The sequence below is a fragment of the Buteo buteo genome, chromosome 12 (assembly GCF_964188355.1).
Source record: "Buteo buteo chromosome 12, bButBut1.hap1.1, whole genome shotgun sequence".
In the NCBI taxonomy this organism is placed as follows: domain Eukaryota; kingdom Metazoa; phylum Chordata; class Aves; order Accipitriformes; family Accipitridae; genus Buteo; species Buteo buteo.
Window position 1 is genome coordinate 37,942,629 of NC_134182.1, and position 14,967 is coordinate 37,957,595.

Genomic DNA, 14,967 nt, shown 5'->3' on the forward strand with positions numbered 1-14,967 from the left:
TCTGCTGGACACCCTGCACCCCCTCGCTGGGGCTTTCCTAGTTTGCAAAGAGACCAGGGGGTTCAGGCATCGCCTCCAAATGTCCACGAGCAAAACAACCAGCCGCAGGCACCTGCGCTGCGGGATGGGCTCTGCCACGCAGAGGAGGACGTGCAAGGGGCATATTTACCAGACTTCCCAAACTGCCTGAAAACAGTTATTACATTAAATGCAAGGTCTGGCAGATGCAAGTCAGTAATTTCACTTCTGACGTAACTTGTTCACAGCGCCGATGTCGTGGTGAGGGATCTCGGTTGATGTTTCCCATTAGCGCGAGAGCCCCTTGCTTTGCTGCGAGCCCTTCCCACTTTAAATGCTCCACTGGGAAAACGGAGCCACTAAATTCAGCTACAGCCTCAACCCCTTTTAACTCCTGCATTGTAGGGGAGCTTCAGGCCCCAAAGGAGCTGCTCTGACTTGTTTCAGGCTCCTCAGAGAAATCAAAGCAAACAGAGAAACATCTTTCTTATTAAACTAATAGAGACTCGCAGGCTGCTGGGGGGGGGAGCACCCAGAATCTGACCTGAGGCAGATTTTCCTAGCTTGCCCCGCTGATCCAAGGCTGCTGCAAAGGACGGGGGTTGGGGACAGCAGGTCACGGCATGGCTTTGCCTTGCTGGGGGACCTGTGGTGAAGGGGACAGGAGCTGGACTGGGGCAGCTCCCCAGGATGGGGGAGCAGACAGAACATCACATCCCAGGGGTATGGTCAACGATCCCACAGTGAGACCGGCCGGTGGGAACTCACCCACCCTGCTGAGGGGCTGCATCAATACCAAAATAAGAGTGGGCAGAGGGAAGCGCAGCCCCAACTCGCTGCCACCCCCAAAACCCTTCAGAGAGCTGGCAACAGCATGCAAAACCCTGCGCAGAACCCACCTGCACTGTGCCCTGGCATTGCTGGGCTCCAGGGCCAGGGCAGCAGCCTCCTCCCACCACCCCCAGACTGTTTTCAGTTTGTTAAGAAACAGCAAAGCACTTAGTCCTCATTACAGAGCCCTCAACTGCCAAATTCTTTCCTTTGACTATAAATCTGTTCCAGAGCTTCAAGAGACACAAATACCCACGGAGTGCAGGCTGCCGCTTTCCCCCTCGCAGCTCACCGCAGCAGGCAGGAGGGAGCAGAGAGAGACCCCATCAGGGATGGGGGGGTCAAAAGCCATACACAGCGAGCCTGGGGGGCAAACCCAGCCCTTCCCTGGGGTGGCTTTGCACCAGGGCACACAAACCAGGGAGATCTAGCAGCCAGGGACTGAGGGTCTCCCATCCCACCGCAGCGGCACCCCAAAGTGATAAACCAGGTACAGGCACCCAAGCACAGAGGGCTGAGCCCCGCTACGGGCAAGCGCAGCCCCCGGGCAGCCCTGCAGCACACTCACCCCAGCTCTCCAGCGATGCAAACTGCAGGCACAGTTCCAGCCCCGGGTGCTGCCCCAGCCCAGCCAGATGCCCAGGATGAACCCCCTTACGCATGAGCTTGCCAGAGGTCCCTAAGAAAGCTCGGCGACTGGAGTCAATTGTGGTCAGGTGGTTGTTATTATCAGTAGTTTTCATTGTAATTCAGAACGGCTGCCACTTGCCAAGCGCTTTCTGCAGCAGCCCGTTATTAATGGCACGTTGAAACGCAGCCGAGCTTTGCTTTTGCTGTCAGACAAGTACTTTTGCTGTCAACTGCTCCTCGCAGCCTGACAAACTTTGGGTTTCTCCGATAGACGGTCAGTGCTCCCAGAGCCCTCAGGGCCGAGCTGCTGCTATGTGCGGGACAAGCCAGGGTGGCTGCCAGTGGGATTCCCCATGGCAAGTGGTGCAAAACCCCTGGGCTGCCCCACCAGCAGCCCCCAGTGTGGGCGAAGCACCGAGGTTGGTGACAGCCTCTTGGAGTGGCCATAAGGAGCAAGACGGGGCTCATCTGAGCCCATATCCCACCTGCCCCTCTGGCCAGGCCAGATGCCTTAGAGAAAAGTCAACTGATCCTGGAATTACAGAATAATCTGCCATAATAATTCATCCTGATCCCCATTAGCCAGAGGCTGCTGTACACTGTGCAGCGGGATGCTCCTCCCTAGTCATTTTTCCGCAGTTCCTTGGGCAACCCCTTGAGAATTCCATCGGGAAGGGGATGGTGGCTGGGGAAGAATGGGCTGGCCGGGGTGATGGGGACCAGACCCGTGGGTGTCCTGGGGTGCCTGCAAGGAGGAGATGCTGTGATCTGCACAGATGGATGCATTACACAACGCAGGAACGCTGGCTTTATCTCTGACACCACTGTGCTCAACGTCAATAAAAACTCCGATAAAATAAAACCTTTTGTGCAAATATAGTGGGTCCCCCTGTTCTCTCTCTTTCGTCCTGCTCTGTCCTGTGCAGTTACAGCTCCATCGCCAGCACTGCTGGGATGCAGCACCCTACCCGCACTCCCTCTCCCCTCCTGCCCCTCTCCTTCCCAGCCTCCATCCCTGTCCGGGGCCATGGCAACGGCCATGACGTCTCCTGCACCTCGAGGGTGATTTGATTACGTGGGCTGCGCATGAGAAAGTTCCTGTTGGAGCAGAAATGGATCTAATTATTGACGCTAACGGCGGCACAGGCTCAGCAGAGGAGCGAGGTGCTGGGGAGGTGGGGGTGCGCCGGGCAGGAATGTGCTCAGCAATGTCCAAGAGCTCTGCTCGGAGTGCGAGGTCAAGGACAGAGCTGAGGCTGTTTGACCTGGGAGCAAGAAAGGACCAGACACCAAACCTCCTCTCCTCCCTTCTCCCTGCCCAGTAGCTGATGCTCACCAGCAGGATCCAGAGCAGTGGTCCAGAGCTCCCGGTCCTCCCGTGCCCCATCTCATGCCCGGGCAGCATCGTGCATCGCAAGGGAGGGCAGAGCTGCTGGGGTGAAAATCCAAATGGCCCCAGCTTTCAACCAAGCAGCTAACATTTGTGTTCCGTAATCATTTTCGCAGGAGGCAAATCGCGGTAGGAAGCATCCCCTGAAGCTCCTGGTGCTGGCTCGCGGCGGTGGCACGGTGCGGCAGAGCCGCACCGGGGCGCAGGGCTGGGCACTAAGCTTTCATGTTATGCTGAATGTGCCATGGCTGGTGATGAGGACCCTCACTGGCCGTTCCCACCTCTTTATCAAGCGTGTCATTTCAGGACTCATAGTCGGATGGGGATGCACCCCAGCAGCACTCTTCCTCTTCCAGCCCACCTTTCCCATGGCTGGGCTGACCCGGAGATGCCGGAGCAGCATAAGTGCTCGTCCCACAAGATCCTCGGTGCCACCTCACACCCACCCCGGGAAGACGATCACGGTGGGATGTCGGAGGTGGGTAGACCCGAAACCTTCCGTTGCAACCCTGCCAGGGAGGGAACACGCTCGGAGATGAAGGGAAGCGCTGGAGCTCTGCCTCCCTGACCACGATCCAGAAGTGGGCACAGAAGGGAAAAATTCGGCGTGCTCAGGGCCTGGGCTGTGTCTCCTTCGTTCCCGTGCTCCATGGTTAGGCAAGGGCACCCCGTGCCCCTGCTCCGTAGCGGCGGGTCGGAGCCAGCACGGAGGGTGGCCGTGCCGCTGGGGAGGACGAGCCCCCCACACTGCGGCTCCTCTTTCAAAGAGCCTCGGGTGAGGATTTTCACTCCCTTCTTCCTTCAATTTCAATGAAACTGCAATTTTTATGCAGAAAAAAACCTTGAAAAAACAATCTTTTGGCATGTTTTTGAGGCAAAAATCCCCTTTTTCTTGGAAAACAGGCCAAAGCCAAGCCCATATTCACTTGGAAATGGGCCTTGTTCTATTTGAAAAACAGCCCAATTTTTCGATGGAAAATTGGAAAATAGGCCCAGGTTGGCTCTAGGAGAACGTGCACGTCGCAGCGAAACTTTCCATGAAAATGACCTGGAGACGGCAACAGAGCAAAAACCCTCGAAAGTGGAATTTCATCCGCCCAGCCCAGCGCCGGTGGGACCGTCCCGGCAGGGATGCTGTGCCACCAGCGGCTTCCCCAGCCTGTTCCGAGCACGACGTTGCTGCTGCTGCTGCGGACTCGAGGAAAGGCAGGTCCCCTCAACCCGTGGCTGGCTTTTTTTTTCCAGCCTAATATGAGAAATGAACTCCCCCACAAAATTTGCCCTGTTAATGTGATTCTGGCATGGCATGTTGCCTGATAGGATTTCTATTAAAATGTGATTTCCTCCTGCTTATAATTTCATTATCTGTGGCATTTGTGTAGAGCATCGACCACACAGGTAATATATGGGTAGGGGAGCTAAATTAGAGAGCATGTACGTTTTTTAATGGAGGGTTGCAAGTAGACGTGAAATAATCAAGGCTGGATACAACTGCCATCATTTACTGGTGCCTGACATGGTGAAATACTTCATCGAGGGGTTATTGCCATTTAACACATCTTTCACTTCTTCCATCTTTCTTGAATAAAGTGCCCAGCCGTCCCATCCGTCTTCAGGCGGGATCTGTCAGCGCGACTCCCTGCTCCGCCTGCCAGCAGCGGCGTGATGCTGATGTATGCCGCAATCACCCGTGCCCAGCAGGAAGCATATTTCTCTTTTATTTATCAGCACTCGAGGTGTTCCATGTAAATTCAAAGACAGGGACGTACCGGCGAGGAGAAAACAGTCTTGTTCATCTCGTGCCCCATCCATCTCCCCCCAGCCCTCTCCAGACTGTAAATTCATTTTGCCTCCCACCTCCCTGTCTGCAGACACCTTGCGTGGGACTGCGGCAAGGGCTGGCTTTGCTGTAACTCAAACCCCTCCCAGCCGCTTAAACTAATCCGAGACGAGCTACCAAACTCAAAGGGTATGCTGAATCGCCGCTTTCCCGAGCAAAGCAGCTGGGAGTAAGGAAAAAGGCATTTTCGGCCCCTTCCAGCAGCCTGCAGGCTCCGTAGGGCTGGGGGTGCTGGGGGGCTGCAGGGTGGCAGCCCCTGGCTCTGGTCATGGGTAGACGATGCTCACCCCGGCGCTGCCACTTAGCATTCCCCCAGCGTCTGAGGAATAAACACCGCTTTGTTTTAAGCCCCCTCGCTGCACAGGCAAGAAGCACTTAGGGGCTTTCATAAGCTCATCTGCATAATAATGCTGGAGAATTCTTATCTTCAGTGATCGGAGTGTCAAAACCTGCAATCCAGCCGTAAATTATGGGGAGGAAGCGCTGCGGAGAAAATGACACTGGTGCGGTGGAGGGAGAGGGGCTGATTTCAGAGCTGCTTTCATGCCACGCGTTGTGAAGCAAATGTCTGAGCAAGAGGAGGGCGAAGGGGGGAGCGAGGAGGAAATTCTGGGTGCCCAGGGTGGTGGGAGAGGCTGGGTTGTGCTGTCAGGTGGGATGCATGCGGCTCCCGGAGCCTCATCCCCCGGATCATGAGCAAATCCTTGTCTGCTGGGGGATTTGCAAGGTGCTCTCTTGGTGGGAAGCACCGGCATCACCAGAAATCCCCGAAGCCCCAGGCCAAGAGGGGCCGTGGTGCTGCCTGTGCACCAACTCTCACCATGGCCGGGGGGGTCAGGACCTCCCCACCCTCCTGCCGCCCCGTGGGAATAGGGGCCACATACCAGATGGGCGATAGCGAGGGAAATTCTGATTTACGAGCAGCAAAACCTGCTAACACCGTCACTCTCCGGTGAGGGAGACGTGTTTTCTCTGGCGTGCTATAGGAACAGGGGCTGCTTTGAGCTGGAAGCCTTCCTGAGCTCCCAGCCCTCTGGGTGTGAGAGTCTGGGAGGTGATAACTTATGCAAACACACACGCTATTATCCGGCCAGCTGAATTTAGCATAAATCAAGAACTCTGGCTTCGCAAGAAAAACAAAGATGGTGAAATGAGGCAGGGCAAATGGAACAAAAGCCCTTTCCTAACTCAGATGATAACACAGATAGGGAGACAGGCAGCATTACGCAGGCTGCAGCAAGCGCACAAACCCTCCGGGAGATGGGGCTTGCCAGGATTAGGGGCACCCAGGCGGCTCCCACAGCCCTTCCCCACAGCCCTTCCCCATGGTGGGCGGCTAGGAGAAAGAAGATGGCTTTGCTCAGCTTCCTCCTCCATCTCCTGCAACACTGGGCAGCCTCTCATGGGGAGATTTTGGGAAGGACCGTGCTGCCAGCGCCCTCGGGCTACCTCGGAGGATGCTTCCCAAGCCTGGGGAGGGGAACTGCAACCCAGACACCTGTAAAACTCTCCCCAGAGCCACAGGAGCCTGAAAGAGAGCTTATATAAAAGAGAAATGGGTCTCAGCAAGGTGCATCATTCATTTGTGAGCTCAGCGGGTGCTGAGAGCTGTGCCCGCGGCGCGGGGAGTGATGGATGTGGGTGGTGGCGAGCTCGGAGCTCTTTTCAGCCTGAACGCGTTGCTTTGCAGGGGAGACATGGCCCGGGGTGAGTGATGCTTTCAGGGTGGAGAGCAGGGGGGGAAAAAGCCACTGCTGGAGCCTGGAGAGTAGGAAAGAGGAGGAAATCACACCCGGCTTTGGCTGCTAACCCGCTCCTTGGAGCCAAGGCAAGTGCAAACCCAGAGCTCACCCCGCAGCCAGACCTTGCAGCAGCCTGCTGTGAAACCAGGGGTGCCCCGGCCCTGGCCACTCACCCACTTTTTCCCGACTCTGGCCACGAACGCAGCCGGCATCGATGATGCCAATAGCCCAAACCTCCTCCTCGGGTTGGGGGTCATGGGGAGCTTTGCTGGGGCCGTCGCCGTGCCCGCGAGCCGGGGGCGAGCTGGAGCAGGGCACGGGCTTGCCCAGACCTGGACAGCAAACCGCAGCAGCAGGGCTCATGGGGTGATGCTGGAGGCAGCGAAGCCAGGCTGGGACCAGCACCCCATCCACAAACGGAGCCGCTGGCAGGGGAGGCACGTCCTCCAGCACAGCTCCTGATGGGCTTCACGCCCTGGCATGGGGGGAGCTGGAGTCTGAGATCGCGTTCATCACTTGAAGAGCCACCAAGAGGAGCTGGGAGTTCAGCTGGCACATCTTGAAATCATCGTTTATCCTGCCTATGAGGAGTGCAAAAGTTACTGCCTGCAAGGTCTTCCCAGAACCCTCGGAGCACACCGGGGTTCTCCAGCCCGGGACATCCAGTACCACGGGGCTGGGAAGTCGTTTGCTGCTCAGAGCTCAAAACAAAACCACGTGTGTCCCACCCCCGGCTCCTCGAAACTTCCCGTTCCTCCCCTAATGCAAGAAAAACATGGATGGGCATGAAAGGAAAGGGGCTGCTGACACCAGCAGATTTGGGACTGCCATCGTGAGCTAAGCAGACTCTCTGGCCATCCTAAATGTTCCCATTCCCAGGAAGATTCTTGGGGTGTAGCACAATAAAACATGATCTTTTTCTCTGCCAAGTTACGTCAGGATTTACAAGGCATTTCCAAGATGGAAAAAATCAGGAATTATTGTGGATGCACATTAATTTCAGCTCCATGCATGAAAAACGTCCACTGGGAGCAGACCGGGTCCCCTGCACTGGCCGTGCCGCAGAGCTGAGCACCGTAGGCAGCGGAGCAGGAGACAGTTTTCCTGGAGGGTAAAAGGAAAGGTGCAAATTAGGGCGCTCAGATTCCCGTCCTGACTCGGGGCTGACCTGAGTCATAGCTTGCTTTGCTTTCCATGCCACCTGGAAGCCGCCCCTGCCACCGGCTCCTGAGAGGCTTTTTTTTTTTCTTCTTCTTTTTGGCAAAGAGCCTTATGAGTGAAGGAAGCGTCTCGCATGGAAAAGGATTGGTTCAGCCGACGCAGCACAGAGCCCTTTGCTGTGCTCCAGCCGGCACCGAGCAGGCGGCAGCGGGCCTGGAGCATCCCGGGGTAGGGGTGCTGGATGCGACCCCTCTCCCCCCACAGCCCGCTGGAACTTCTGGTACATTCGGGCAGGAGGTGCTGCCGGTGCACGGGCAGGACGGTGCGTGCAGAGCTGTCCCTCGGCCATCCGGGCTGCGGGAGCCTCTGCGGAGAGCAGAGCGGGAGGAGGAGGAGATCAAGCATACAGCTATTGATTTATTCCTGTTATTTTAACAGATTACTGGAAAGAATAAAGAAGGAAACCTGGCATTGCTTGGCTCAGCCAGCAGTGCATTTCCTCCTAATAGCTCTGTCGCTGCCTGCACGATTGGTCCCCACGGACCTGTTAAGTGAAGAAGTCCCTTGCTGATGGCAGCAGTTGGCCTCTCTACGTGCACTGTCTGGGGAGGCATTTCTATTCTTAGCCAGCTTCTGTATCCCCTCACAGCATCCACTCGGTGTTTGCCTGATTTTTACCTCCACCACCAGCTGGTTCTTGACAGACATTTTGTTGTGCAGAAGCTCAAGTTGGGGTTTCTAAGCAGGGTAATTCTCCCGCAGCAAAATCTGAAATGTTGTGGCAGCGGGGGCATTTGCAGGGCAGGGGATGCCGGTGAGAAGGGGCACCTGAGCTTGGACCAGCCCTGCAGGTGCTCATGTCCCCTCCCAGTGCCCCGGGGATGTGAAAGATGCTCTTTCCCCCTGGGGAGCAGAGAAGCTCCTGCAGAGCAGAGGCTGCGTGTCGAGGCGCTGGGGACACCAGGGACGAGCCCCCACCGGGACAGGCCATATGCCCGTGCGGCATTTGCAGCCCTCCCGGCAGAGCACAGACACCTTTTGTCGCCTTTGCGTCCTACTACATATTTATCAGCCTGATTTGCATGGCCCTTTGCATAAGCCGCTGGGCCGGTCGCTGCGAAGTGTCTCTCTTGAAGACAATCTGAAGTATTCATCTAAATAATTCTGCCGGCATTTTGACTTCCCAGGACAGAGCCTTTGTTTTATGCTATTGCCAGCAAATTCCTGGTCAGACGGGCTCAGGTTTCCAGTGCGCCATTAGCACACAGCCGTTCCCATTGAGAGCTGCGGAGAATTTCCCCATTTCCTTCCAACCCTGAACAGCAGCAGCCCGGATGGTGTTGGGAAACCTGCTCCTTATTTAGGTGTCCAAACACAGTTGAGGTGAAAACCTTGTTTAAAAATGCACTAGCGAGACAAGCCTCCGAAGGCTCTGCCACCGCCGGCTGCGCAGCAGCCTTTCTGTTGACATTACTCACCCAGGCAGTTTAACCAGAAAGCTCCTTTCCTACTTCTTACAGCTCCATTGAGCAAGAGGAAATAGGGTCGTTATGCTTTTGATTCCAGACCCTAATTAGGCCTCAGGAAAGGAAATAGTGCTACTGAGGTAATGTGCTCGGTGCTCACCAAAGGGTCCCAGCATCGCCCCGAGCTTTGACAGGGTTCAGCCGTGCACAAGGTCCCGAGACCGTGCTGGGGAGGGAGGAGGAGCTGCTCCCGACCCACAATAGCCCCATTGAGGGCTTCCAACAGGGATGCGGGAAAGAACCACGTCAGTGCAACCTGGCACATGGGTAGAATAGACTTGGACGTGAAAAACACTCAGGCAGTGCTCTCTGGCTCTACAGCCAGGGCGAGGTGACCCAGCATCGCCTGGCACGAAGGAAAGCCGAGGGACCAAGGCGTCGCGGACACACTGCATCCCTACCTGGGGTGTGTCGAATGGGCTGGGCACTTCATTCAGAAAATATCACGTTTCACCACTGAATAGCTTCCCCCAAAAGAGCCATCTGTCCTCTCATTCTGCCTTTAAAATTTGCCCCGTCATCGTGGAAAAAGCCTTTTAGCACGCTACAGAAAAGGGGTCTGACTTCATACCAGTATAACCCAAACCTCGCAGAGGAGGTAATGCCCAGTCTGCTGCTATTGCCGATTCGACTGGTGCAATTCACAGCAAGCAGTTTATTTAACATTCAAATAAAGACCTGGGGTTTTAAAATAAAAAACGCATTTAAAGATGCATGCATTGAAATGTATATGAGAATGGGCACACATAAATATGCACATCTGGGTATCTGTGTCCCGCAGGAGAGCAAAGGACGTTCGCCTTTCTCCAGCAGAAAAAAGTTGGTCTAAAAAAATTAGAAGGGAAGTATGAAAGTCCTGAGTTTCCCATTTCTTGGTGAGAAGATCCGTATCATATTCCCAAAATCAGCTGCCGCAGCGCTGGCTGGGAAGAGCCCTGTGGGGCCGGTAGCGGGCAGCGTGGGACCCCGGGGACGGGGACGCCAGGGCAGGGCGATTGATTTAACAATTCTGGAAAAGCAAAAAACCCCACAACAACAATCTAATAAGATGTTTCTGCAAATACATCAGTGTCCATTAGGCCAGCACGTGGCTCCTCGCCTGCTCGATGGGTCGGCTGCCCGGCGTGATGGCTGAGCGCTCCAGCCCGGATCGATGCTCCCCAGCTTTATAAACCCACTAATCACACTGATTTATAGGCAACATGTCTCGGCAGCACCCAGAGGCCCCCTGCATTCGTTCCAAGAGGAGGGTTTAAACCTTTCCTGCTTTTTAGCCATTCTGGTTTGGAGAAACCCGTGGCTGCCAGCTGCCCCCAGCCCCTTCCCTGCCACTCCTGAGGTTTGCCGTGGCGGATTGCCCACCAGCGGGGCTGGGGAAAGTGGGGAGCTGGCTCGTGGGGAGGGGGTTCTGGGGGCCCCCGGGTTTCTGGGGTCAGGGCTATCTCCAGCCCCACGGCTGAGGCAGCAGCTCTAAAGTACAAACCATATTTGCGCTGTAATTGCACCCTTAATGAGTCTGTCCTCTGCTTAGCAACTGCTCCCTGTTATCTGCAGGGTATTTGCTTATACAAGCAGCTCTAGCTGCTCTGCAGCATCCCGGGGCTGAGGGCAGGCTCCGAGCTGCGTTTCAGCCAAGCCAGGAGGCTGAGAAATCCCTCCTGCCCGTCCCAAGGAGCTGCCTGTGCAACCAACTAACATCCCCCGGCCGGGCAGAGGGAGTGGGACCAGCATTGCCGGCACCGAGGCACTTCCACGGGGTGTTGCGGAGCATCTCTGTGGGGTGCTGCATCTCCGCAGGGTGCTGCATCTCCGCAGGGTGCTGCACGCAGCCTGATTAGCCCAGGCATCACCCTGCTCCGCAGCCTCGCAGGGCGCAGTCTGTTCAGCTAATCAAAAGGAGACGAAGTGCCGACTTGATTGCAGTGACTAAGTACTTCTGTGGGCAGAAAATGCCAGGCGCTGGAGAGCTCTTCAATCAAACCGCACAGAAGATGGCACAGCGAGAACCAGCAGCCAAGAGCACTCGGGGTGTGCCTGGGGACCAACGCATGCTCGTGAGAGAGAGGATGAGGAGGGGAGGCGGGACAGGGCGCAGTCCCGTCTCCATCCCTGGGTGTTGGAGCACACGGGGGACTGCGGGAGACCCATCAGCCAGGCTTGGGCACACCCACCTCATGGCTGCTTCTGGTCTTCCGATCTGTGAAGCCACAGACTTTAAGTATTTTCAAAGAATTTCCTGTATTTAAAGAAAGAGATGCTCTTAAGTGCGTCCCTGGATGAGGGCCAGAGCGCTGAGTGCCTGAAGGACGGACCCGGGCTGGGGACTGCACAGCCGCATGCCTGCTCCTGGGGGGGGAATATGCCCATGGATGCATATTCTCCCGAGGATGAGTTCCCGGCTCCTGCTTGCAGCGTTTTTGGGGATCCTGCTCCTGCCTGCAAGGCTCTCGGCACCGGTGCATGAGATTATTGATGCAGAGGAGAGCTTTTTGCATCTACTGCATCTCCTGGATGGCTTCCCGGGCTGGTCCCTGGATGCTGAGCGGCACCAGAAGGACCGTAGGGATGTACCCAGCGTCATGCCCAGCGCCAGGGAGGAGCGCTCCTGGGGCTGACGGCATCCGTCGGGCAGCATAAAAAAGCCTGCGCAAAACTGCGAGTTTAACAGTTCATATTAACCTTTGCACTGTTAGCACCCGCTAAAAGGAAGCAATTAAACACCGTCGAGTTGGTTTATAGGCAGGCATTGCCCACACAGACACCTGCACGCCCGGAGCGGTGTACCACGGCTGCCCAGCCAGCCCTGCGCCCGCTGCAGACACGAACTGTGGGACCCTCACCCGTGTGCTGCTGCGGGAGTGCAGACATGGTACACGAGCCGGAGCACTAACCCAGGCTGAAACTGCCGACCTGCACGTTCACATGCAGCCGAGCAGCGTCAGCGGGGAGCCAGTCCTGGCAAGGACCTGTGAGCATCTCCCCAGGGAGCAAGGCTGGGGTGGGAGTGCTGTGCCCGCCTTTGGCAGCGCTTGGCACAGACCCTCCTCCCATCATTCCCAGTTTGCTGTGAAGCACTTTTTGGCCTGCACGCCGTGGTGGCCCCACGGGATACCTGTGCTTGCACAGTGCAAGGTGGCAACCCTCTGGGGTGATGCTGGCTGCCTTACAGCCTTCTGGGTGCACTGGGGTGGACTTTTTTCCCAATTTTCCATGCTATTTCCATTGGGCTTTCTAAGAAATAGGGTCTTGCCACCCCACAGCTGCCTCTTCCAGCCTAGCACTGCAGCCTGCCCTGATCCTGCAGGCTGAAACACAGGACCCCCCCAGCACAGCCGTGGGAAGGGAGGAGAGGTGGGAGAAGCCACTTTACTTGCATCTTGTAAATAATGCATTAGTTTGCACTTACAAGAGTCTGAAAACACAGCACACCGCTTTGTGTTGCTGCTGGGGCTGCAGAACCGGCTGCTGTTCCCTCTGCGGCGGTTTCTGCAGACAGAAGCTCAGCATCTCCCCCCTCCCTTGGGCTCCTTCCTCCCCACAAACTGTGCTTTTCACTCTTAATTTCCTCTTTCCTATTTAATAAGTTGGTAAGTATCAGGGATGATGTCTGTCTCGGAGCGCTCTGTGCATTAGCGGGAGATGATCCCATTAGGAGCAGTCCAATGAGCCTGGCTCGATGAATCCCATCCTATCCGGGGCTATCAGCCTGGGATGGCACTGCCGCCAGCACCGCAGAGCTGCGGGGTCCCCAGGACACCCCACCCCTGCCTTCTCCCTGGGGGATGAAAGTTCTCCTGGGGCAGCACGGGCAGCCCCACGCCTGCAAAGCGTGCTGGATTCCCATGGCAGCCTTTTCCCGGGATGGATCCGCACATCCCCTCCACCACAAAGCACCCGAGCAGCTCTGCCCGCGGGTGCAAACTGCTGTGCAAAACAAGGAAAGCTTCACCTGCGAAATGCAGAAGTTCCCAGAACAGCGGGTCATGCTCCAGGGAAAACAGAGTGTTTTCAGCTGTCTGCTGGTAAGAGAGAAAGCAGAGAAGGGAAAACAGGTTCTGCTTTTGGAAACTGCGACCTTCTAGCCCAGAGATCAGGACACGTCAGCTCATCAGCGCCCATCTGCCAGAGACTCTGCGTGTAGCGGAGGTGTCAGAGCGACAGATAGCGTAATTGCTAAATAATTCATCAGAAAAGGCCAAACAAAAGCGAGTGGTAGGAGCAGCCCAACAGAGTAAATATGCAAGCAGACCCCAGAGAGCCGGGGCTGCAGCATGGTATCCACTTTTCAGCAAGCTCTCTGTTGGCAAGAGCTGCTTGGAAAACTCTGGGTGGCTTCGCTTCCAATAACACGCCTGTTGATTTTCCCTCCGTCCCTCCAGCAACTTTTGTGACATCATTTTCCCCTTATATCCCTCTTTTGCATTTCTATTTCAGACCGGGGTGAGGAAGGAGAGCAGCAGGACCTCCCCCAGCGCAGCCCACACTCACGTTGCCTCCACATAACCCTGGAGCATCCCGGGGAGAGGCTGAACCAGCCCTTGCCCGCAGCCCGGCTGCCATGGGCAGCGGCTCCTCTCCACTGCCAACTGAAGCTGTGTCCAGAAATTGCGGAGGGGCAGGGCTAGCAGGTTCCTGGCACCCGTCCTGCAGGTTAAATCTGTCCCCGGCCACAAATTAGATGTGTCTGTTGAGTTCATCTTAAATTACAGTGCAGAGCGGCCCTTATAATTAGGAGCTTTGCTCTGAAAGCACATCCCTGCAATGAACGCCCTGCACACGCTTCTTCCTCCCGGGTGTAAATCAAGGCAGAGGGGCCCCATCCTGCCCACGAAACCACATGGAGGAGGGCCCCAGCCTCGGGCACCTGCGGGAGCTCGCCCCGAGGCGGAGGTGGCAGTCGCCCGGTGCAAGGTGGCAGCGGCAGGACGCGTCACCCTGCCCTGCACCTTGTGCCAGATTTCTGCTCAGCGCAGCCCCATTTCCAGCTCTACAAGACTGGAACGCAGGAGTGGCCAAACTGGCTTTTATCCCAAGCCCCATCCCTAAACCCTCAGCTCCTCGAGGCGGGTCTGGCTGTGCCAGGACCCCCCCGGAGGAGGCACCGCGGGGTGCCATGCTGAGGGTGCCAGAGCAGGGATCGCCCTCCTGGGTGCCACACAGCCCGTTAGCTGACGTGCAGCCCATCCACCCCCCACGGCCGCCCCGGGTTTGGCTGGCTGCTTCCCACTCCGGGAACTGTCGGCATCCGGAGCCAAGTGGCTGCTTCCCCAGTGCCCAGGCAGTGGCAGCATCTGCAGGGATGGGCTTGGCACCGCTGGAGCCTTTGTCCTGAAGAGGGAAAAGGCAAAGCACCCAGATTTAGAAAAAAAAAAAATCTAGAGGAGACCAGGGGCTGTTATCTCTGCCCGAGATGAGCATGGCATGGCTGAAGGGTGGCAGGTTGTTCCTACAGAGAAACACTGCGGAAAGCGAGGCTGAGCATCTGCTAACCCAGTGCAATGAAATATAAGATGCTGAAAAGTTATCCTGCCCATCAATCAGCTCTTCCTCAGCCTGCAGCCTCCACGCGGGTCCTCACCTCGTGGCTGCCAGCAGCAGCCTCCGGCCCATGCCCCGGCTCCACCGAGACCTTCCCGGCAGCAGGAGCCATGTGTGCGCAGCCTTCGATAAATCTTGCTAACGGATGGGCTGTGAAAGCCATTTCCAGGCTGCAACGCACAAGGAGCAGCAGCGAGTGCCCTCCCGGACGGACCCACACCCCCACGCCACTTGCTTTTGGGGGCCGCAGCCCCCACCCAGGCACCGCCGAAGGCTGCGTGAGCCACCAAA